The following is a 24,491-nucleotide window of genomic DNA, read 5'->3' as shown; positions in this document are numbered from 1 at the left end:
CTGAGATATCCTCTGGGAAATTGTAGTGTCGTGGAATTCAGCAAGATGATGGATTTTTAAAGTGACCATAAAGCACACCCAACAATCACAAACAAAGCCATTGACATGTGTTTGAGAGGAGAACTGACCAAGGTAAACAGGGGAAACAGTGAAGTGTATGGCTGGAAATGGACAGTGCAAAACATTTACAGTCAGAGAGATGTACAGCACAGAAACAGGGCCTTCGGTCCAACTCATCCACTCCACCCACATATCCTAACATAATCTCATCACATTTGCCACCTCTTGGCCCAAATCCCTCTCAACCCTTCCTGTTCGTATACCCATCCAGATGCCTTTTAAATGCAGTAATTGTACCAGTCTCCACCACTTCACCAGGCAGGTCATTCCATACACGCAACACCCTCCACATCAAAACGTTGTCCCTTAGGTTCCTTTTATATCTTTCCCCTCTCATCCTGAACTTCGGCCCTCCAGTTCTGGACTACCCCACCCCAGGGAAAAGACCTTGTCTGTTAAACCTAACCATGCCTCTCATAGCTTTATAAACCTCCATATGGGTTACCCCTCAGCCTCAGACATTCCAGGGAAAACATCCCCAGCCCATTTAACCTCTCTCTTTAGCTCAAATCCTCCAATCCTGTCAGCGTCTTTGCTGTTAGTGTGGATGGGCCAATTTGGGCCAAAGAGCCTGTCTCCATGCTGGAGAACTCTATGACTCTATGAACATACCCAGGTGTCCCATAATACAGAAGCAGCCAAAACCATAGGAACACAAGCCGGTACAAATGTGAAACAGTCCTGCAGAATTTCACAGGAAGCCAGCCTGGCCTTGCAGTGAAGGATTCCTGGTACAGGAGCTGTGGTGAGATGCCCATAGAGAACTGGGGAAGGAAGCTGGAAAGATCACTCCACTGTCGATAGCCTGGAGGACCCCCAGCTGGGATAAGGCCGCTGGGATCCGGTCACCCCAGGGAAAACTACAGGCTGTGACAGAGCTCGGTCTCCTACGCAATGAGCAGGACAGAAGGTTGCAGGAAAATCTCACCCACATGGAACTACTCCAGTTACAATTGGGAAGAGCCCAATCCAGTGAAAGGAGGGTCTCTGGGGATGGGGAGGCAGCCTCAGGTTACATTGACAATCTGGAATGACAGTGTATGAGCTCCAAGCAGCTGCATGGGTCCTGTACACCTGCAACATGGAACAACACACATCAGGCCCCAGTAGGGGGTGTCAGGAGCAAATACAATCCCGAGGGAACCAGGACTCCTCCCAGATGGGATAAAGTGTGCCTTCGGGGTTCTACCTCCCCAGGGAGATAATGATAGGCCCCACACTGACACATCCACACCCGCTCACAGATGGGGACTCCCACTGCCTGTCTCCCAGGTAACTGCAACTTTTGCCCCCATCCCTGAGCCACAGACGGACCCAGATTCCATGAATCCTGTGGTTACCCAGGGTAAAGCAGCTTATGGTCTTCACTCCGTACACAACAGCCATTCCAGGCACCAGCTGGTGGGCAGCACCAAAAAGGCCACTCTGTTTGATCCTGTCACAAACCCAGATACATTTTTGAATGAGATAGACCGACAGTCTGTCATACACGGACTGGATGCTGACAAACAAATTAAATTAATCGCCATGTGACTTTTTCCACCAGGCCATTCAGCCCTCCCTGAGGGACAACAGTAAGGGAGGGGCATCCTTGATGAAATGAAGGCAGCGGTCCTCACTGCTCGAGAGAAGTCCCATCCCGGATTAGTGACAAACAGCGGAAATATTTGTTCCAGGAGAACACCCACACGAACATGTCTCACTGTCAGTTACAGCAGCTCACCAAGGGCTGGGTTAATGACAGCTGTAAGGACACTTTCAGTGGGGCACTGGGCTTGGTGCGAGGGATTCCAATTATCCCAAGTGACAATGTTAGGATGGGGATCTTTGAAGTCGAAAGTATCGGAATTACATTAAAGAAGGTATTTGGATGGGTTATCATGATTCCATCCCACATGCTGTGGAGATAGAGGGGACATTGACAAGGACCACACTTACGTAAATGTGAAGGAACAGGCCAGACCATGGCATTCCCACCGCCTGTCATTAACGAATTCGGCTCCTCTCACATCAAGCTGTGGTCCTAACCGCACTCACCTTGATATATCTCGGGATACCGGTGGTTAGGATTACAGGATGTAACAGATGGGTCCGATCATGGTGAATAATGCCTGGACACACCCCCAGGGACTGGAAGGTAGATGGAACTCCCCGGGTGATCACCTTAGTTTCATTCATTTGCAGTGTTTGAGTGTTCCTGGCTGGGCCCAGTATTGATTGCCTGTCCGTAGCTGCTCGGGAGCTGGTTTTGGTGGTGAGCTGCACATTGAACTGTTGCAGGTGGTGGACCCACAATGTCCTTAGGAAGGGAATTCCTGGAGTTTGAGCCAGGAGGTCTCATTCACTTGCATTTATTCTGCTCACCGGATGTAGGCTATGCATCACAATTCTGTATGGATTCTCAGAACGGAATATGTTTTGTCGAAACAGTTAGGAGAGCCACAGTCACTCGGTGGTTAGCACTGTCACCTCACATCGCCAGAGACCTGGGTTTGATTCCACTCCTGAGTGACTGTCTGTGTGGAGTTTGTACATTCTCCCTCCATCTGTATGGGATTTCTCCCACTGTTCAATGGTGGGCATTTTTGACAGATTGCCCATAGTGCCGATCGATATTCAGGTTAGCTGGAATAGCCATGGGAAATGTAGGGTTTCAGGGATATCATCAGGGGATGGATCTGAGTTGGATTCTCTTCAGAGGGTCATTGTGGTCTCGATGGGCTGAAGGGCCTGTTTCTGCTCTGTAGGGATTCTATGATATCACTTATCAGCCATATGACAATCAGTTTGACCAATGAACAAAATGGTTTTCGCTCAAACAGCAGGCTACTCTGACAACAAACATAACCAGCTTTTAAAATTAGGTTTGTAATTCATTGTATAAGCTTCTTTCTATTCAAAAGACTGGGTGGGGGAGGGGGAATGGGTGAAATGTTCCTGCCTCCTTGCTAAAACACAGATAGACAGCTAAGAGATGCTGGGTATATTGGACAAGTTATACTCCCAAATCACAAAAGCCAGACAGCAGCCAGATGGTTATCCCATCAGCATAATGTCAAAGGCAACAGTTCCCCTGGGCAGACATATCCCTAATAACGTCTCCACCAAACAAAGGAGGGCCCAAACAGGAAGGTACCGGGTCCTGCTACACAAAGAAACTAACAGGAACAAGCCATCCAAATGATTAGCAACGCTTCAAACTATTAACTGATTCTCCGAATTGGCCAGAAGTATAGAAACTTCTGCGAAACCATCCAGAAATGAACAAAACCAGGGATCACCTGCAGACTGATCTCTTGAATTTTCTGGAGGCTTTCTGAGGTGACCAACATGGCAAGGGACAGAGACCAGCTCACCATCCACAGAGAGGGAGAGAGAGAGGGAGAGAGAGACAAGCTGAAGGAAACCTCAGGAGCATGGGAGAGAGGGAGTGTGAAAATCCATTGAGAGAGAGAGAGCTGGAACCAACTGGAATACTGAGTGTCACCCCTTCAGTCTGTCCATGCTTCAACGTCTGTTTGTCTTAGTCTGACTTCCCCTTCTCTCTTTGTCCTTCTCTCTCTGTCTGTCTCTTTCTCTCAATCTGCCTTTCTCTCACACCCTCCCTCTCACTGTCTGTCTCTGCCCCATCTTTCTCTCATCCCCCTTCTCCATCCCCACTCTCTCTACCTCTCTCTCTTTTTCTCACCCTCCCTTTCTCTTTTTCTTTGTTTCAGACCTGAAAGTGCTCACCCAATTTTGAACCCACTAAATATATTTTGGCCCTCATTTTCACTCTCCTCCCAAATTTATTCCCTTCCCCAAATACCTTCCCTCCCAAATACCTACCTTACCAACTGTGCCCCCCTCAAATATTTTGCTGCCCCCCCCAACATTGCTGTGAGCCCCACTCCCTGGGGCAGAGGGAGTGGAGTGGAAAAGTGTGGAGCTGGAAAAGCCCAGCAGGTCAGGCCTGAACCATCGACTCTCCTGGCTGACCCGCTGCGCTTCCCCAGCTCCACACTTTGTAACTCTGACTCTCCAACATCTGCAGTCCTCACTTTCTCACACAGGTAAATGAGTCTGGGTTGACTGACTGGCCTCTGACTGTTTTAATGCACAGCAAGATCCCAGTCCGAGAATTACAGAAGGTTTGCATCACAGATGGAGTCCTTTCTGCCCATCATCCACTCTCTCCCATTAAATGATCCTGGTCCGGTTCAGGATCCTCAGGATTGGCCCCTGAATGGCCTCATTGACTATCCTTCCTGTGGAGACATCTTCTCCACCCTGTCTCAGATTTTGCATCACATGCTATCCCTCCCTCCATCTCTCTCTGACAACAGCTTCTCCCTTCTTCACCAACCCCAAAGCCCCATCAAACCCTCCCCCTGTCTCTGGCTGTCCCACTTCCTCCTTGTCTCCCACTCTCCCCCTTCCCATGCAGACTCACAGCCCCTGGGCTGGAGGACATAGTGCAGAGACTAACTCACCTTTTGACTGACTTCAGTAATGCACAGTAAGATCGCACTCGAAAGCCATCGCCAAGTACACACACACTGTCCTTCTCCCTCAATTTATGTCCTTCTCACTCTCTGTCTCTCCCTGTTTCTCTCACTCTGCCCTTTTCTCACTCTGCGTCCCTGACTCTTACTGCCCATTTCTCTCTCTCCACTTTCTCCATCTCCACTCTCTCCACGTCTCTCTCTCTCTTTGTCAGTGCCCCTTTCTCTCTTCTTTTTCTCTATTTCAGACTCACTCAGAAAAGTACTTCATGTTCCTCCCCTACAGTGGGGGTAATACCTGGGAGAGACTAGGCACTGAGGCAAACTCTTCCCAATGCCCCTTCCTCCAGTCACTGGGACAGAGCAGAGGGGTCCAGGGAGAAAGAGGGAGAGAAACTACAGGAGAGAAAGAAAGATGGATGGACAGACAGTGAGAGGGAGGGAGAGAACAAGAGAAAGACAGGCAGGCAGAGGGGGGTAGAGGAAGTGAGAAGAACCGAGAAAGAGCAGGACAGAGACAGACAGAGAGAGAGAGACAGAGTGAAACTCCAGGAAGAGAAATACAATGTCAGACAGATACAAGGTGAAAATGGGGAGAGAAAGACAGGGAGAGAAGTTCAGGCAGACAGCAAGACAGAAATCCCAGGGAGAGATATAGGACAGAGAGAGAGAGAGGAGATGCAACAGCAGAGAGATAGAGCTGAGAGAGTGGGGTGGTGGTGGGGGCTGTGATGTGGCTAGGATGATGTACAGACAGGAATAGCAAGATCCCACAGAGCTGACAGACAGATGCAGAGAGAGATGAGCAAGGTGTTAGTTTTGTGAAAGACTGAATGATTAAGCATTCCTGAAAAACCTGGTGAGGTGACAAAGGAGGAAGGGAATCTACTGGGAAATGTAAACAGTACAGAGATGTGAAGGATGGTGAGAGATAGGGATTGAAGGAAAGATGTGGGAGAGAGAACTGGGAACGCAGAAACAGACATGAGAGCTGCAGAGAGAGAGGGAAGGAGTTAAATCTGTGGGATCAGATCCTTTGCTCCTTTCCACAGACGGCCTGAACCCCACAATGTGTGTGTGTGTGTGTGTGTGTGTGTGTGTGTGTGTGTGTGTGCGCTTTTGTCTGATGGTTCCTCATGGCAGAATAATTTGATTCTCTGTCTCTGTATTGTCCCAGTTTCAGCTCCCAAACCAAATGTTGAATCATCCACGATCCTATTGAATAGTAGAGCAGGCTCGAGGGGCTGAATGGTCTCCTCCTGTTCCTATTTCGGATGGTCTTATGTTCTTAACACTACCTCCCAGCTCTTGGCCCCCACACTGGAGGTTATGACTCCACAAGGCCCTGATCTGTAGAGTGCTGCACTCTTCCGTGAGTCTCGGAGGGAACCAGCCTGATTTGGATTGGAGTTGCAGCCTCTCAGTGAGAAGTGAAATCTCCTCGAGATTCCCCTCAGTCTCTCACTGTAAGGTGGAGCAGGCCAGTCCCGGGGAAGCAAACAGCAGGCCAGGTCTGCCCTGTCCTCCAGCTCCATTTCAGAAGGTCACATGGGAGGGGCTTGGTTCCTTCATCAGCTTCCCGTACTCTCCCTTCTGGGTTAGAGTGGGGGCCGAATGGCCTTGCTCCTGGATCCTATTGAGGTACAGGCTGGCTATGATTGGGTTATACAGGACATGCCCCCGGAGTGAGGTCAGTTAGCTCAGTTAGCTGGACAGTTGGTTTATAATGCAGAGTAAAATCAATAGCGTGTGTTGAATTCCCACACCAGCTGGGGTTACCCTGAAGGACTCTCCTTCCCACCCTCTCCCCTCAGCTGGGCCATAGTGACCCTCTGATTAAATCCCCACCAGACCCCACTCTGTAATGAGGAGCTGTCCCATGCTCTGGTAAGACTACGGTGACATTACATTGGTTTGTACCTGGAGCTCTGTGTGCAGGACTAGTCACTGCATTACCAGAGGGATGTTAGTGTGAGGGGAAGGTTTACTGGATGAATCCCCACTGGAATGAACAGCACTCTCTTTCCCCCAGTTAATTCACTCTTGCAGCCTTTGTGTCTTTGGAGACATGAGGACCATTTCAACTGAAACAGCAGCTGCATTTTATATTCATAAGATTGGCTCGTTTATACACACACACACACACACACACACAGAGACACACACACACTCCCTCAAACACACACACACACACACAAACAGACACACACACACACACAGACACACTCCCTCAAACACACACACACACAAACAGACACACACACACAGACACACTCCCTCAAACACACACACACACACACACACAAACAGACACACACACACACTCCCTCAAACACACACAGACACACTCCCTCAAACACACACAGACGCACTCTCACACACACATACACAAAGGACCCCGCCACACACAGGCTCTCTCACACACACAGACACACGCTCCCTCAAACAGAAACACTCACACACACACACATACACACAGGCACAACTCTCTCACACACACACACACAAGCACACACTATATCTCTCATACACGCATAGACATACGCTCTCTCAAATACACACACGGACACACACTCTCACACATACACGCAGACACACTCTCTCTCACACAGACACACTCTCTCTCACACACACACATTCTCTCACACACCCACTCGCTCTCATGCACACAGACACTTTCTCTCTCACACACACACTCTCTCTCTCACACACACTCTCTGTCTCTCACACACTCACACTCTCTCACACAAACACTCTCTGTCTCTCAAACACTCACACTCTCTCTCTCACACACACTCTCTGTCTCTCTCACACACAGACATTCTCTCTCTCACACATACACACAGACAGACACACAGACACACGATCCCTCATACACACACAGACGCACTCTCTCACACACACATATACACACACTCTCTCTCATTTACACACACACACACTCTCACACACCCATTCACTCTCACGCACACAGACACTCTCTCTCACATACACACTCTCTGTCTCTCACACACACAGACATTCTCTCTCACACACATACACACAGACAGACACATATACACACGATCCCTCAAACACACTCAGACACACTCTCTCTCACACACACATAAACACACAGTTACTCTCTCTCTCACGCACACATACACAGGCAGACACACGCTCCCTAAAACACACACACACTCTCTCACACACACACATAAACGCACAGTTACTCTCTCTCACACACACATACACACGCAGACACACGCTCCCTCAAACACACATAGACACTCTCTCACACACACACATGGACACACACTCTCTCACACACAGACGCTCTCTCACACACACACATAAACACAAAGTTACTCTCTCTCACACACACATACACAAGCAGACACACGCTCCCTCAAACTCACATAGACACACTCTCTCACACACACACACATGGACACACACTCTCTCACACACAGACGCTCTCTCTCTCTCACACACATAAACACACAGTTACACTCTCTATCACACACACATTCACACGCAGACACATGCTCCCTCAAATATGCATAGACACACTCTCTCATACACACACACGGACACCCACACTCTCTCTCACACACACATGCACACAGACACACACTCTCTCACACACACATGCACACTATTTCTCGCATAAGACACATTGTCATACGCACACACAGACACACAGACACATACACACAGAGATACACAGAGACACACGCACATAGAAAAACAGACACATTCTCTCACACACACAGACACACACTCACACACACATACACACAGACACACTCTCTCTCACACACATACACACAGAGACACACACCCCCTCAAACACACACAGCCACACATTCTCACATGAACATTCACTTTCTCTCTCACGCACACATATACAGACACACAGAGATACACATGCATAAACTCTTTCACACACACAAACACGGGCAGTCTCTCTCTCTCTCTCTGACTGTTTCCCCCTCCCTCACACACACACACACCTGTAAAGGTATGGTTGAGGTATTGCTGGAGAAATGATTTCTCCGAGGAATGAACCCTGATCTCACATGATGACTGCTCCAGGGGGACAGACAGCAGCTACAGATGACTTGTTGGATCTTCCTGTGCACCACCTCTTGCATCGACAGCGTTAGTCTGTTTGGGTGCCTGCTTTTCTAAAGCGTCTCCAAGCAACAAGTGACAATAAATTGATGAAAGTTTTCCCCCAAACCATGTTTCAGACACATGCTGCTGTTATTTTTCCTCTGATTGTTTAAAATGATCCGAATCTTTTGAAATGGGGGGTGGCTTCCATTTCAAATTACGACACCAGAGTGCCTCGGCGACCCTGGAAATGATCAGGGAATTACATCTGTTCCTTTCTATCCTCTGCACTCTGTACCACCAGATAGTGCTCCGTCAGTACCTCAGATAGTGCTCCCTGAAAAGCCCAGATAGTTCTCCCTCAATACCTCAGATAGTTCTCCTTGAATACCCCAGATAGTTCTCCCTCAATACGTCAGATAGTGCTCCCTCAGTAACTCAGAAAGTGCTCCCTCAATACCTCAGATAGTTCTCCCTCAATCCCTCAGAAAGTTCTCCCTCAAAAGCTCAGATAGTTCTCCCTCAGTACCTCAGATAGTGCTCCCTCAATATCTCTGAAAGTGCTCCCGCAATACATCAGAAAGTGCTGCCTCAATAGCTCAGATAGTTCTCCCTCAGTACCTCAAATAGTGCTCCCTCAGTACCTCAGAAAGTGCTCCCCCAGTACCTCAGAAAGTGACCCCTCAAGACCTCAGAAAGTGCTCCCTCAGTACCTCAGAAAGTGTTCCCTCAATGTCTCAGAAAGATCTCCATCAATACCTCAGATAGTCCTCCCGCAGTAGCTCAGAAAGTGTCCCCTCAATACCGCAGAAAGTGCTCCCTCAGTACCTCAGAAAGTGCTCCCTCAACCTCAGAGAGTACTCCCGCAATATCTCAGAAAGTGCTCCCACAATATTTCCGATAGTTCTCCCTCAATACCTCAGATAGTGCTCCCTCAATACCTCAAAACGTGCTCCCTCAATATCTCAGATTGTTCTCCCTCAGTAACCCAGATAATGTTCACTCAATTACTCAGTGAGTGCTCACTCAGTACCTCAGACAGTGCTCTCTCAGTACCTGAGAAAGTGCTCCCTCAGTACTTCAGAAAGTGCTCCCTCAATATCTCAGATAGTTCTCCCTCAGTACCTCAGAATGTGCTCCCTCAACCTCAGAAAGTGCTCCCTCAGTACCTCAGATCGTGCTCCCTCAATACTTCAGAAAGTGCTCCCTCAATATCTAAGATAGTTCTCCCACAATATCTCTGAAAGTGCTCACACAATATTTCAGATATTTCTCCCACCGTACTTCATAAAGTGCTCCCTCAATACTTCAGATGGTGCTCCCACAGCCCCTCAGAAAGTACTCCCCCAATACCTCAGAAAGTGCTCTCTCAGCAGCTAAGAAATGCTGCCCCAATACCTCAGAAAGTGCTCTCTCAGCAGCTCAGAAATGCTGCCTCAGTACCTCAGTAAGTGCCCCCTCAATACCTCAGAAAGTGCTCCCTCAATACTTCAGAAAGTGCTCCCTCAATATCTAAGAAAGTGCTCCCTCAATACCTCAGCAAGTCCTCCCTCAATGCTTCAGATAGTGCTCTCTCAGTACCTCAGATAGTTCTCACTCAGTACATCAGATAGTGCTCCCTAAATACCTCAGAAAGTGCTCCCTCAATACCTCAGAATTTGCTCCCACAATATCTCAGAAAGTGCTCTCTCAGTGCCTCAGAAAGTGCTCCCTCAGTCCCTCAGGAAGTGCTCCCTCAATGTCTCAGAAAGTGCTCCCTCAGTACCTCAGATAATGCTAGCTCATTTCCTCAGATAGTGCTCCCTCAATACCTCAGAAAGTTCTCCCTCAATACCTCAGAATTTGCTCCCTCAATAATTCAGATAGTGCTTCCTCAACACCTCAGAAAGTGCTCCCTCAGTACCTCAGATCGTGCTCCCTTAATACCTCAGAAATTTATCGCTCAATATCTAAGATAGTTCTCCCTCAATATCTCAGAAAGTGCTCCCACAATATTTCAGATAAGTCTCCCACCGTACTTCAGAAAGTGCTCCCTCAATCTCTCAGAAAGTGCTCCCCCAGTACCTCAGAAAGTGCTCCCACAGTACCTCTGGAAGTGCTCCCTCAATACCTCAGAAAGTGCTCCCTCAATACCTCAGATAGTTCTCCGTCAGTACCTCAGCATGTGCCCCCTCAATACCTCAGAATGTGCTCCCTCAGTACCTCAGAAAGTGCTAGCTCAGTACCTCAAATATTGCTCCCTCAATACCTCAGAATGTGCTCCCTCAATACCTCAGAATTTGCTCCCTCAATAATTCAGATAGTGCTCCCTCAATACCTCAGCAAGTCCTCCCTCAATACCTCAGATATTTCTCACTCAGTATATCAGACAGTGCTCCCTAAATACCTCTGAGAGTGCTTAATCAGTACCTCAGAAAGTGCTCCCTCAATATCTCAGAAAGTGCTCCCTCAATACCTCAGAAAATGCTCTATCAGCAGCAAAGAAAGTCCTCCCTCAGTACCTCATAAAGTGCTCCCTCAAGACCTCAGAAAGTGCTCCCTCAGTACCTCATAAAGTGCTCACTCAAGACGTCAGAACGTGCTCCCTCAGTACCTCAGAAAGTGCTCCCTCAACCTCAGATAGTACTCACTCAATACCTCAGATAGTGCTCCCTCAATACCTCCAAATGTGCTCCCTCAATACCTCAGAAAGTCATCCCTCAGTACTTCAGACAGTGCTCCCTCAATACCTCAGGAAGTGCTCCTTCAGTACCTCAGAAAGTGCTCCATCAATACCTCAGATAGTCCTCTCTCAATACCTCAGAAAGTGCAACCTCAGTACCTCAGAAATTGCTCCCTCAATACCTCGGTTAGTTCTCCCTCAGTACCTCAGAAAGTGCTCCCTTAATACCTCAGAAAGTGCTCCCTCAGTACCTCAGATAGTGCTCCAACAATACCTCAGAAAGTGCTACCACAATACCTCAGAAAGTGCTCCCTCAGTACCTCAGATAGTGGTCCCCAATACCTCTGAAAGTGCTCTCTTAGTACCTCAAAAAGTGTTCCCTCAGTACCTCAGAATGTGCTCCCTCAACCTCAGAAAGTGCTCCCTCAGTACCTCAGATCGTGCTCCCTCAATACCTCAGAAAGTGCTCCCTCAATATCTAAGATAGTTCTCCCACAATATCTCAGAAAGTGCTCACACAATATTTCAGATATTTCTCCCACCGTACTTCAGAAGGTGCTCCCTCAATACTTCAGAAGGTGCTCCCACAGCCCCTCCGAAAGTACTCCCCCAATACCTCAGAAAGTGCTCTCTCAGCAGCTCAGAAAGTGCTGCCTCAGTACCTCAGTAAGTGCCCCCTCAATACCTCAGAAAGTGCTCCCTCAATACCTCAGAAAGTGCTCTCTCAAGACTTCAGATAGTGCTCCCTCAATACCTCAGAAAGTGCTCCCGCAATACTTCAGAAAGTTCTCCCTCAATATCTAAGAAAGTGCTCCCTGAATACCTCAGCAAGTCCTCCCTCAATACTTCAGATAGTGCTCTCTCAGTACCTCAGATAGTTCTCACTCAGTACATCAGATAGTGCTCCCTAAATACCTCTGAAAGTGCTTCCTCAGTACCTCAGAAAGTGCTCCCTCAATACCTCAGAATTTGCTCCCACAATACCTCAGAAAGTGCTCTCTCAGTGCCTCAGAAAGTGCTCCCTCAGTACCTCAGGAAGTGCTCCCTCAATGTCTCAGAAAGTGCTCCCTCAGTACCTCAGATAATGCTAGCTCATTTACTCAGATAGTGCCCCCTCAATACCTCAGAAAGTGCTCCCTCAATACCTCAGAATTTGCTCCCACAATACCTCAGAAAGTGCTCTCTCAGTGCCTCAGAAAGTGCTCCCTCAGTACCTCAGAAAGTGCTCCCTCATTACCTCAGATAATGCTAGCTCATTTCCTCAGATAGTGCTCCCTCAATACCTCAGAAAGTTCTCCCTCAATACCTCAGAATTTGCTCCCTCAATAATTCAGATAGTGCTTCCTCAACACCTCAGAAAGTGCTCCCTCAGTACCTCAGATCGTGCTCCCTTAATACCTCAGAAATTTATCCCTCAATATCTAAGATAGTTCTCCCTCAATATCTCAGAAAGTGCTCCCACAATATTTCAGATAGGTCTCCCACCGTACTTCAGAAAGTGCTCCCTCAATATCTCAGAAATTGCTCACACAATATTTCAGATATTTCTCCCAACGTACTTCAGAAAGTCAATACCTCAGAAAGTGCTCTCTCAGCAGCTCAGAAAGTGCTGCCTCAGTATCTCAGTAAGTGCCCCCTCAATACCTCAGAAAGTGCTCCCTCAATACCTCAGAAAGTGCTCCATCAATACTTCAGATAGTGCACCCTCAATACCTCAGAAAGTGCTCCCTCAATACTTCAGAAAGTGCACCCTCAATATCTCAGAAAGTGCCCACTCAATAACTCAGCAAGTCCTCCCTGAATACTTCAGATAGTGCTCTCTCAGTACGTCAGATAGTTCTCACTCAGTACATCAGATAGTGCCTCCTAAATACCTTTGAAAGTGCTCCCTCAATACCTGCGAAATTGCTCCCACAATACCTCAGAAAGTGCTCTCTCAGTACCTCAGAAAGTGCTCCCTCAGTACCTCAGAAAGTGCTCCCTCAATACCTCAGAAAGTGCTACCACAATACCACAGAAAGTGCTACCACAATACCTCAGATAGTTCTCCCTCAGTACCTCAGATAGTGGTCCCCAATACCTCAGAAAGTGCTCTCTTAGTACCTCAGAAAGTGTTCCCTCAATACCTCAGAAATTGCTACCTCAGTACCTCAGAAAGTGCCCCCTCAGTACCTCAGAAATTGCTCCCTCAATACCTCGGTTAGTTCTCCCTCAGTAACTCAGAAATTGCTCCCTTAATACCTCAGAATGTGCTCCCTCAGTACCTCAGAAAGTGCTTCCTCAATAGCTCAGAAAGTGCTCCCTCAGTACCTCAGAAAGTGCTCCCTCAATCTCAGAAAGTGCTCCCTCAAGACCTCAGAAAGTGCTCCCTCAGTACCTCAGGAAGTGCTCCCTCAATGTCTCAGAAAGATGTCCATCAATACCTCAGATAGTCCTCCCGCAGTAGCTCATAAAGTGTCCCCTCAAGAACGCAGAAAGTGCTCCCGCAGTACCTCAGAAAGTGCTCCCTCAACCTCATATAGTACTCGCTCAATACCTCAGATAGCGCTCCCTCAATACCTCAAAATGTGCTCCCTCAGTACCTCAGAAAGTCATCCCTCAGTACTTCAGAATGTGCTCCCTCAATACCTCAGATAGTGCTCCCTCAATACCTCAGAAAGTGCAACCTCAGTACCTCAGAAATTGCTCCATCAATACCTCAGATAGTGCTCCCTCAATACCTCAGAAAGTGCAACCTCAGTAACTCAGAATTTGCTCCCTCAATACCTCAGAAAGTGCTACCACAATACCTCAGAAAGTGCTACCTCAATACCTCAGATGGTTCTCCCTCAGTACCTCAGATAGTGGTCCCCAATACCTCAGAAAGTGCTCTCTTAGTAACTCAGAAAGTGTTCCCTCAATTCCTCACAAAGTGCTACCTCAGAACCTCAGAAAGTGATCCCTCAATACCTCAGACAGTACTCCCTCAGTACCTCAGAAATTGCTCCCTCAGTACCTCAGAAATTGCTCCCTCAATACCTTGGTTATTTCTCCCTCAGTACCTCAGAAAGTGCTCCCTTAATACCTCAGAAAGTGCTCCCTCAGTACCTCAGAAAGTGCTCCCTCAGTACCTCAGAAAGTGCTACCACAATACCTCAGAAAGTGCTACCTCAATACCTCAGATGGTTCTCCCTCAGTACCTCAGATAGTGGTCCCCAATACCTCAGAAAGTGCTCTCTTAGTAACTCAGAAAGTGTTCCCTCAATTCCTCACAAAGTGCTACCTCAGAACCTCAGAAAGTGATCCCTCAATACCTCAGACAGTACTCCCTCAGTACCTCAGAAATTGCTCCCTCAGTACCTCAGAAATTGCTCCCTCAATACCTTGGTTATTTCTCCCTCAGTACCTCAGAAAGTGCTCCCTTAATACCTCAGAAAGTGCTCCCTCAGTACCTCAGAAAGTGCTCCCTCAGTACCTCAGAAAGTGCTACCACAATACCTCAGAAATTGCTCCCTCAATACCTCGGTTAGTTCTCCCTCAGTAACTCAGAAATTGCTCCCTTAATACCTCAGAATGTGCTCCCTCAGTACCTCAGAAAGTGCTTCCTCAATAGCTCAGAAAGTGCTCCCTCAGTACCTCAGAAAGTGCTCCCTCAATATCTCAGATAGTTCTCCCTCAGTACCTCAGAATGTGCTCCCTCAATCTCAGAAAGTGCTCCCTCAAGACCTCAGGAAGTGCTCCCTCAGTACCTCAGGAAGTGCTCCCTCAATGTCTCAGAAAGATGTCCATCAATACCTCAGATAGTCCTCCCGCAGTAGCTCATAAAGTGTCCCCTCAAGAACGCAGAAAGTGCTCCCGCAGTACCTCAGAAAGTGCTCCCTCAACCTCATATAGTACTCCCTCAATACCTCAGATAGCGCTCCCTCAATACCTCAAAATGTGCTCCCTCAGTACTTCAGAAAGTCATCCCTCAGTACTTCAGAATGTGCTCCCTCAATACCTCAGATAGTGCTCCCTCAATACCTCAGAAAGTGCAACCTCAGTAACTCAGAATTTGCTCCCTCAATAACTCAGAAAGTGCTACCTCAATACCTCAGATGGTTCACCCTCAGTACCTCAGATAGTGGTCCCCAATACCTCAGAAAGTGCTCTCTTAGTAACTCAGAAAGTGTTCCCTCAATTCCTCACAAAGTGCTACCTCAGAACCTCAGAAAGTGATCCCTCAATACCTCAGACAGTACTCCCTCAGTACCTCAGAAATTGCTCCCTCAGTACCTCAGAAATTGCTCCCTCAATACCTTGGTTATTTCTCCCTCAGTACCTCAGAAAGTGCTCCCTTAATACCTCAGAAAGTGCTCCCTCAGTACCTCAGAAAGTGCTCCCTCAGTACCTCAGAAAGTGCTACCACAATACCTCAGAAAGTGCTACCTCAGTACCTCAGATAGTTCTCCCTCAGTACCTCAGAATGTGCTCCCTCAACCTCAGAAAGTGCTCCCTCGGTACCTCAGATCGTGCTCCCTCAATACCTCAGAAAGTGCTCCCTCAATATCTAAGATAGTTCTCCCTCAATACCTCAGAAAGTGCTCCCTCAATACCTCAGATAGTTCTCCGTCAGTACCTCAGCATGTGCCCCCTCAATACCTCAGAATGTGCTCCCTCAGTACCTCAGAAAGTGCTAGCTCAGTACCTCAAATAGTGCTCCCTCAATACCTCAGAATTTGCTCCCTCAATAATTCAGATAGTGCTCCCTCAATACCTCAGCAAGTCCTATCTCAATACTTTAGATAGTGCTCTCTCAGTACCTCAGATAGTTCTCACTCAGTATATCAGACAGTGCTCCCTAAATACCTCTGAAAGTGATTCCTCAGTACCTCAGAAAATGCTCTCTGTGCAGCTAAGGAAGTGCTCCCTCAGTACGTCATAAAGTGCTCCCTCAAGACCTCAGAAAGTGCTCCCTCAGTCCCTCAGGAAGTGCTCCCTCCATGTCTCAGAAAGATCTCCATCAATACCTCAGATAGTCCTCCCGCAGTAGCTCATAAAGTGTCCCCTCAATAACGCAGAAAGTGCTCCCTCAGTACCTCAGAAAGTGCTCCCTCAACCTCAGATAGTACTCCCTCAATACCTCAGATAGTGCTCCCGCAATACCTCAAGATGTGCTCCCTCAATACCTCAGAAAGTCATCCCTCAGTACTTCAGACAGTGCTCCCTCAATACCTCAGAATTTGCTCCCACAATACCTCAGAAAGTGCTCTCTCAGTGCCTCAGAAAGTGCTCCCTCAGTACCTCAGGAAGTGCTCCCTCAATGTCTCAGAAAGTGCTCCCTCAGTACCTCAGATAATGCTAGCTCATTTACTCAGATAGTGCTCCCTCAATACCTCAGAAAGTGCTCCCTCAATACCTCAGAATTTGCTCCCACAATACCTCAGAAAGTGCTCTCTCAGTGCCTCAGAAAGTGCTCCCTCAGTACCTCAGAAAGTGCTCCCTCAGTACCTCAGATAATGCTAGCTCATTTCCTCAGATAGTGCTCCCTCAATACCTCAGAAAGTTCTCCCTCAATACCTCAGAATTTGCTCCCTCAATAATTCAGATAGTGCTTCCTCAACACCTCAGAAAGTGCTCCCTCAGTACCTCAGATCGTGCTCCCTTAATACCTCAGAAATTTATCCCTCAATATCTAAGATAGTTCTCCCTCAATATCTCAGAAAGTGCTCCCACAATATTTCAGATAGGTCTCCCACCGTACTTCAGAAAGTGCTCCCTCAATATCTCAGAAATTGCTCACACAATATTTCAGATATTTCTCAAAACGTACTTCAGAAAGTCAATACCTCAGAAAGTGCTCTCTCAGCAGCTCAGAAAGTGCTGCCTCAGTATCTCAGTAAGTGCCCCCTCAATACCTCAGAAAGTGCTCCCTCAATACCTCAGAAAGTGCTCCATCAATACTTCAGATAGTGCACCCTCAATACCTCAGAAAGTGCTCCCTCAATACTTCAGAAAGTGCACCCACAATATCTCAGAAAGTGCCCACTCAATACCTCAGCAAGTCCTCCCTGAATACTTCAGATAGTGCTCTCTCAGTACCTCAGATAGTTCTCACTCAGTACATCAGATAGTGCCTCCTAAATACTTTTGAAAGTGCTCCCTCAATACCTGCGAAATTGCTCCCACAATACCTCAGAAAGTGCTCTCTCAGTGCCTCAGAAAGTGCTCCCTCAGTACCTCAGAAAGTGCTCCCTCAATACCTCAGAAAGTGCAACCACAATACCACAGAAAGTGCTACCACAATACCTCAGATAGTTCTCCCTCAGTACCTCAGATAGTGGTCCCCAATACCTCAGAAAGTGCTCTCTTAGTACCTCAGAAAGTGTTCCCTCAATACCTCAGAAAGTGCTACCTCAGTACCTCAGAAAGTGCCCCCTCAGTACCTCAGAAATTGCTCCCTCAATACCTCGGTTAGTTCTCCCTCAGTACCTCAGAAAGTGCTCCCTTAATACCTCAGAAATTGCTCCCTGAATACCTCAGAAAGTGCTTCCTCAATACCTCAGAAAGTGCTCCGTCAGTACCTCAGAAAGTGCTCCCTCAATATCTCAGATAGTTCTCCCTCAGTACCTCAGAATGTGCTCCCTCAATCTCAGAAAGTGCTCCCTCAAGACCTCAGAAAGTGCTCCCTCAGTACCTCAGGAAGTGCTCCCTCAATGTCTCAGAAAGATGTCCATCAATACCTCAGATAGTCCTCCCGCAGTAGCTCATAAAGTGTCCCCTCAATAACGCAGAAAGTGCTCCCGCAGTACCTCAGAAAGTGCTCCCTCAACCTCATATAGTACTCCCTCAATACCTCAGATAGCGCTCCCTCAATACCTCAAAATGTGCTCCCTCAGTACTTCAGAAAGTCATCCCTCAGTACTTCAGAATGTGCTCCCTCAATACCTCAGATAGTGCTCCCTCAATACCTCAGAAAGTGCAACCTCAGTACCTCAGAAATTGCTCCATCAATACCTCAGATAGTGCTCCCTCAATACCTCAGAAAGTGCAACCTCAGTAACTCAGAATTTGCTCCCTCAATACCTCGGTTAGTTCTCCCTCAGTACCTCAGAAAGTGCCCCCTAAATACCTCAGAAAGTGCTCCCTCAGTACCTCAGAAAGTGCTCCCTCAATACCTCAGAAAGTGCTACCACAATACCTCAGAAAGTGCTACCTCAATACCTCAGATGGTTCTCCCTCAGTACCTCAGATAGTGGTCCCCAATACCTCAAAAAGTGCTCTCTTAGTAACTCAGAAAGTGTTCCCTCAATTCCTCACAAAGTGCTACCTCAGAACCTCAGAAAATGATCCCTCAATACCTCAGACAGTACTCCCTCAGTACCTCAGAAATTGCTCCCTCAGTACCTCAGAAATTGCTCCCTCAATACCTTGGTTATTTCTCCCTCAGTACCTCAGAAAGTGCTCCCTTAATACCTCAGAAAGTGCTCCCTCAGTACCTCAGAAAGTGCTCCCTCAGTACCTCAGAAAGTGCTACCACAATACCTCAGAAAGTGCTACCTCAATACCTCAGATAGTTCTCCCTCAGTACCTCAGAATGTGCTCCCTCAACCTCAGAAAGTGCTCCCTCGGTACCTCAGATCGTGCTCCCTCAATACCTCAGAAAGTGCTCCCTCAATATCTAAGATAGTTCTCCCTCAATACCTCAGAAAGTGCTCCCTCAATACCTCAGATAGTTCTCCGTCAGTACCTCAGCATGTGCCCCCTCAATACCTCAGAATGTGCTCCCTCAGTACCTCAGAAAGTGCTAGCTCAGTACCTCAAATAGTGCTCCCTCAATACCTCAGAATTTGCTCCCTCAATAATTCAGATAGTGCTCCCTCAATACCTCAGCAAGTCCTATCTCAATACTTCAGATCGTGCTCTCTCAGTACCTCAGATAGTTCTCACTCAGTATATCAGACAGTGCTCCCTAAATACCTCTGAAAGTGAATCCTCAGTACCTCAGAAAATGCTCTCTCAGCAGCTAAGAAAGTGCTCCCTCAGTACGTCATAAAGTGCTCCCTCAAGACCTCAGAAAGTGCTCCCTCAGTCCCTCAGGAAGTGCTCCCTCCATGTCTCAGAAAGATCTCCATCAATACCTCAGATAGTCCTCCCGCAGTAGCTCAAAAAGTGTCCCCTCAATAACACAGAAAGTGCTCCCTCAGTACCTCAGAAAGTGCTCCCTCAACCTCAGATAGTACTCCCTCAATACCTCAGATAGTGCACCCGCAATACCTCAAGATGTGCTCCCTCAATACCTCAGAAAGTCATCCCTCAGTACTTCAGACAGTGCTCCCTCAATACCTCAGGAAGTGCTCCTTGAGTACCTCAGAAAGTGCTCCATCAATACCCCAGATAGTGCTCCCACAGTACCTCTGGAAGTGCTCCCTTAATACCTCAGAAAGTGCCCCCTGAATACCTCAGATAGTTCTCCGTCAGCACCTCAGCATGTGCCCCCTCAATCCCTCAGAATTTGCTCCCTCAATAATTCAGATAGTGCTCCCTCAATACCTCAGCAAGTCCTCCCTCAATACCTCAGATAGTTCTCACTCAGTATATCAGACAGTGCTCCCTAAATATCTCTGAAAGTGCTTAATCAGTACCTCAGAAAGTGCTCCCTCAATATCTCAGAAAGTGCTCCCTCATGACCTCAGAAAATGCTCTCTCAGCAGCAAAGAAAGTGCTCCCTCAGTACCTCATAAAGTGCTCCCTCAACCTCAGATAGTACTCCCTCAATACCTCAGATAGTGCTCCCTCAATACCTCAAAATGTGCTCCATCAATACCTCAGAAAGTCATCCCTCAGTACTTCAGACAGTGCTTCCTCAATACCTCAGGAAGTGCTCCTTCAGTACCTCAGAAAGTGCTCCATCAATACCTCAGATAGTGCTCTCTCAATACCTCAGAAAGTTCAACCTCAGTAACTCAGAAATTGCTCCGTCAATACGTCGGTTAGTTCTCCCTCAGTACCTCAGACAGTGCTCCCCCAATACCTCAGAAACTGCTCCCTCAGTACCTCAGAAATTGATCCCTCAATGTCTCAGAAAGATCTCCATCAATACCTCAGATAGTCCTCCCGCAGTAGCTCATAAAGTGTCCCCTCAATAACGCAGGAAGTGCTCCCTCAGTACCTCAGAAAGTGCTCCCTCAACCTCAGATAGTACTCCCTCAATACCTCAGATAGTGCTCCCGCAATACCTCAAGATGTGCTCCCTCAATACCTCAGAAAGTCATCCCTCAGTACTTCAGACAGTGCTCCCTCAATACCTCAGGACGTGCTCCTTGAGTACCTCAGAAAGTGCTCCATCAATACCCCAGATAGTGCTCCCACAGTACCTCTGGAAGTGATCCCTTAATACCTCAGAAAGTGCCCCCTGAATACCTCAGATAGTTCTCCGTCAGTACCTCAGCATGTGCCCCCTCAATACCTCAGAATGTGCTCCCTCAGTAACTGAGAAAGTGCTAGCTCAGTACCTCAAATAGTGCTCCCTCAATACCTCAGAATGTGCTCCGTCAATCCCTCAGAATTTGCTCCCTCAATAATTCAGATAGTGCTCCCTCAATATCTCAGCAAGTCCTCCCTCAATACCTCAGATAGTTCTCACTCAGTATATCAGACAGTGCTCCCTAAATACCTCTGAAAGTGCTTAATCAGTACCTCAGAGAGTGCTCCCTCAATATCTCAGAAAGTGCTCCCTCAAGACCTCAGAAAATGCTCTCTCAGCAGCAAAGAAAGTGCTACCTCAGTACCTCATAAAGTGCTCCCTCAACCTCAGATAGTACTCCCTCAATACATCAGATAGTGCTCGCTCAATACCTCAAAATGTGCTCCCTCAATACCTCAGGAAGTGCTCCTTCAGTACCTCAGAAAGTGCTCCATCAATACCTCAGATAGTGCTCTCTCAATACCTCAGAAAGTTCAACCTCAGTACCTCAGAAATTGCTCCCTCAATACCTCGGTTAGTTCTCCCTCAGTACCTCAGAAAGTGCTCCCTTAATACCTCAGAAAGTGCTCCCTCAGTACCTCAGATAGTGCTCTCTCAATACCTCAGAAAGTGTTCCCTCAATACCTTAGAAAGTGCTACCTCAGTACCTCAGAAAGTTATCCCTCAATACCTCAGACAGTACTCCCTCAGTACCTCAGAAAGTGCTCCCTCAGTACCTCAGATCGTGCTCCCTCAATACCTCAGAAAGTGCTCCCTCAATATCGAAGATAGTTCTCCCTCAATATATCAGAAAGTGCTCACACAATATTTCAGATATTTCTCCCACCGTACTTCAGAAAGTGCTCCCTCAATACTTCAGATGGTGCTCCCACAGTACCTCAGAAAGTGTTCCGCAATACCTCAGAAAGTGCTCCCTCAATACCTCAGATCGTTCTCCGTCAGTACCTCAGCATGTGCCCCCTCAATACCACAGAATGTGCTCCCTCAGTACCTCAGAAAGTGCTAGCTCTGTACCTCAAATAGTGCTCCCTCAATACCTCAGAATTTGCTCCCTCAATAATTCAGATCGTGCTCCCTCAATACCTCAGCAAGTCCTCCCTCAATACTTCAGATAGTGCTCTCTCAGTACCTCAGATAGTTCTCACTGAGTATATCAGACAGTGCTCCCTAAATACCTCTGAAAGTGCTTCCTCAGTACCTCGGAAAGTGCTCCCTCAATATCTAAGATAGTTCTCCCTCAATATCTCAGAAAGAGCTCACACAATATTTCAGATATTTCTCCCACCGTACTTCAGAAAGTGCTCCCTCAATACTTCAGATGGTGCTCCCACAGCACCTCAGAAAGTACTCCCCCAGTACCTCAGAAAGTGCTCCGTCAATACCTCAGAAAGTGCTCTCTCAGCAGCTCAGAAAGTGCTGCCTCAGTATCTCAGTAAGTGCCCCCTCAATACCTCAGAAAGTGCTCCATCAATACTTCAGATAGTGCACCCTTAATACCTCAGAAAGTCCTCCCTCAATACTTCAGATAGTGCTCTCTCAGTACCTCAGATAGTTCTCACTCAGTACATCAGAAAGTGCCTCCTAAATACCTCTGAAAGTGCTTCCACAGTACCTCAGAAAGTGCTCCCTCAATACCTCCGAATTTGCTTCCACAATACCTCAGAAAGTGCTCTCTCAGTGCCTCAGAAAGTGCTCCCTCAGTACCTCAGAAAGTGCTCCCTCAATACCTCAGAAAGTGCTACCACAATACCTCAGAAAGTGCTACCACAATACCTCAGATAGTTCTCCCTCAGTACCTCAGATAGTGGTCCCCAGTACCTCAGAAAGTGCTCTCTTAGTACCTCAGAAAGTGTTCCCTCAATACCTCAGAAAGTGCTACCTCAGTACCTCAGAAATTGCTCCCTCAATACCTCGGTTAGTTCTCCCTCAGTACCTCAGAAAGTGCTCCCTTAATACCTCAGATAGTTCTCCCTCAGTACCTCAGAATGTGCTCCCTCAACCTCAGAAAGTGCTCCCTCAAGACCTCAGAAAGTGCTCCCTCAGTATCTCAGGAAGTGCTCCCTCAATGTCTCAGAAAGATCTCCGTCAATACCTCAGATAGTCCTCCCGCAGTAGCTCATAAAGTGTCCCCTCAATAACGCAGAAAGTGCTCCCGCAGTACCTCAGAAAGTGCTCCCTCAACCTCAGATAGTACTCCCTCAATACCTCAGATAGTGCTCCCTCAATACCTCAAAATGTGCTCCCTCAGTACCTCAGAAAGTCATCCCTCAGTACCTCAGAAAGTGCTCCATCAATACCTCAGTAAGTGCAACCTCAGTACCTCAGAAATTGCTCCCTCAATACCTCGGTTAGTTCTCCCTCAGTTCCTCAGAAAGTGCTCCCTTAATACCTCAGAAAGTGCTCCCTCAGTACCTCAGAAAGTGCTCCCTCAATACCTCAGAAAGTGCGACCACAATACCTCAGAAAGTGCTACCTTAATACCTCAGATAGTTCTCCCTCAGTACCTCAGATAATTGTCCCCAATACCTCCGAAAATGCGCTCTTAGTACCTCAGAAAGTGTTCCCTCAATACCTCAGAAAGTGCTACCTCAGTACCTCAGAAAGCGATCCCTCAATACCTCAGACAGTACTCCCTCAGTACCTCAGAAAGTGCTCCCTCAGTACCTCAGAAATTGCTCCCTCAGTACCTCAGAAAGTGCTCCCTTAATACCTCAGAAAGTGCTCCCTCATTACCTCAAAAAGTGCTCCCTCAATATCTCAGATAGTTCTCCCTCAGTACCTCAGAATGTGCTCCCTCAACCTCAGAAAGTGCTCCCTCAAGACCTCAGAAAGTGCTCCCTCAGTGCCTCAGGAAGTGTTCCCTCAATGTCTCAGAAAGATCTCCATCAATACCTCAGATAGTCCTCCCGCAGTAGCTCATAAAGTGTCCCCTCAATAACGCAGAAAGTGCTCCCGCAGTACCTCAGAAAGTGCTCCCTCAACCTCAGATAGTACTCCCTCAATACCTCAGATAGTGCTCCCTCAATACCTCAAAATGTGCTCCCTCAGTACCTCAGAAAGTCATCCCTCAGTACTTCAGAAAGTGCTCCCATAATACCTCAGATAGTGCTCCCTCAATACCTCAGAAAGTGCAACCTCAGTACCTCAGAAACTGCTCCATCAATACCTCAGATAGTGCTCCATCAATACCTCAGAAAGTGCAACCTCAGTACCTCAGAAATTGCTCCCTCAATACCTCGGTTAGTTCTCCCTCAGTTCCTCAGAAAGTGCTCCCTTAATACCTCAGAAAGTGCTCCCTCAGTACCTCAGAAAGTGCTCCCTCAATACCTCAGAAAGTGCTACCACAATACCTCAGAAAGTCCTACCTCAATACCTCAGATAGTTCTCCCTCAGTACCTCAGATAGTGGATCCCAATACCTCAGAAAGTGCGCTCTTAGTACCTCAGAAAGTGTTCCCTCAATTCTTTACAAAGTGCTACCTCAGAACCTCAGACAGTGATCCCTCAATACCTCAGACTTTACTCTCTCAGTACCTCAGAAAGTGCTCCCTCAGTACCTCAGAAATTGCTCCCTCAATACATTGGTTATTTCTCCCTCAGTACCTCAGAAAGTGCTACCACAATACCTCAGAAAGTGCTACTTCAATACCTCAGATAGTTCTACCTCAGTACCTCAGAATGTG

This window comes from Chiloscyllium punctatum, chromosome 50 (assembly GCF_047496795.1).
Source record: "Chiloscyllium punctatum isolate Juve2018m chromosome 50, sChiPun1.3, whole genome shotgun sequence".
Lineage (NCBI taxonomy): Eukaryota > Metazoa > Chordata > Chondrichthyes > Orectolobiformes > Hemiscylliidae > Chiloscyllium > Chiloscyllium punctatum.
Note: the sequence above shows the minus strand (reverse complement) of the source record.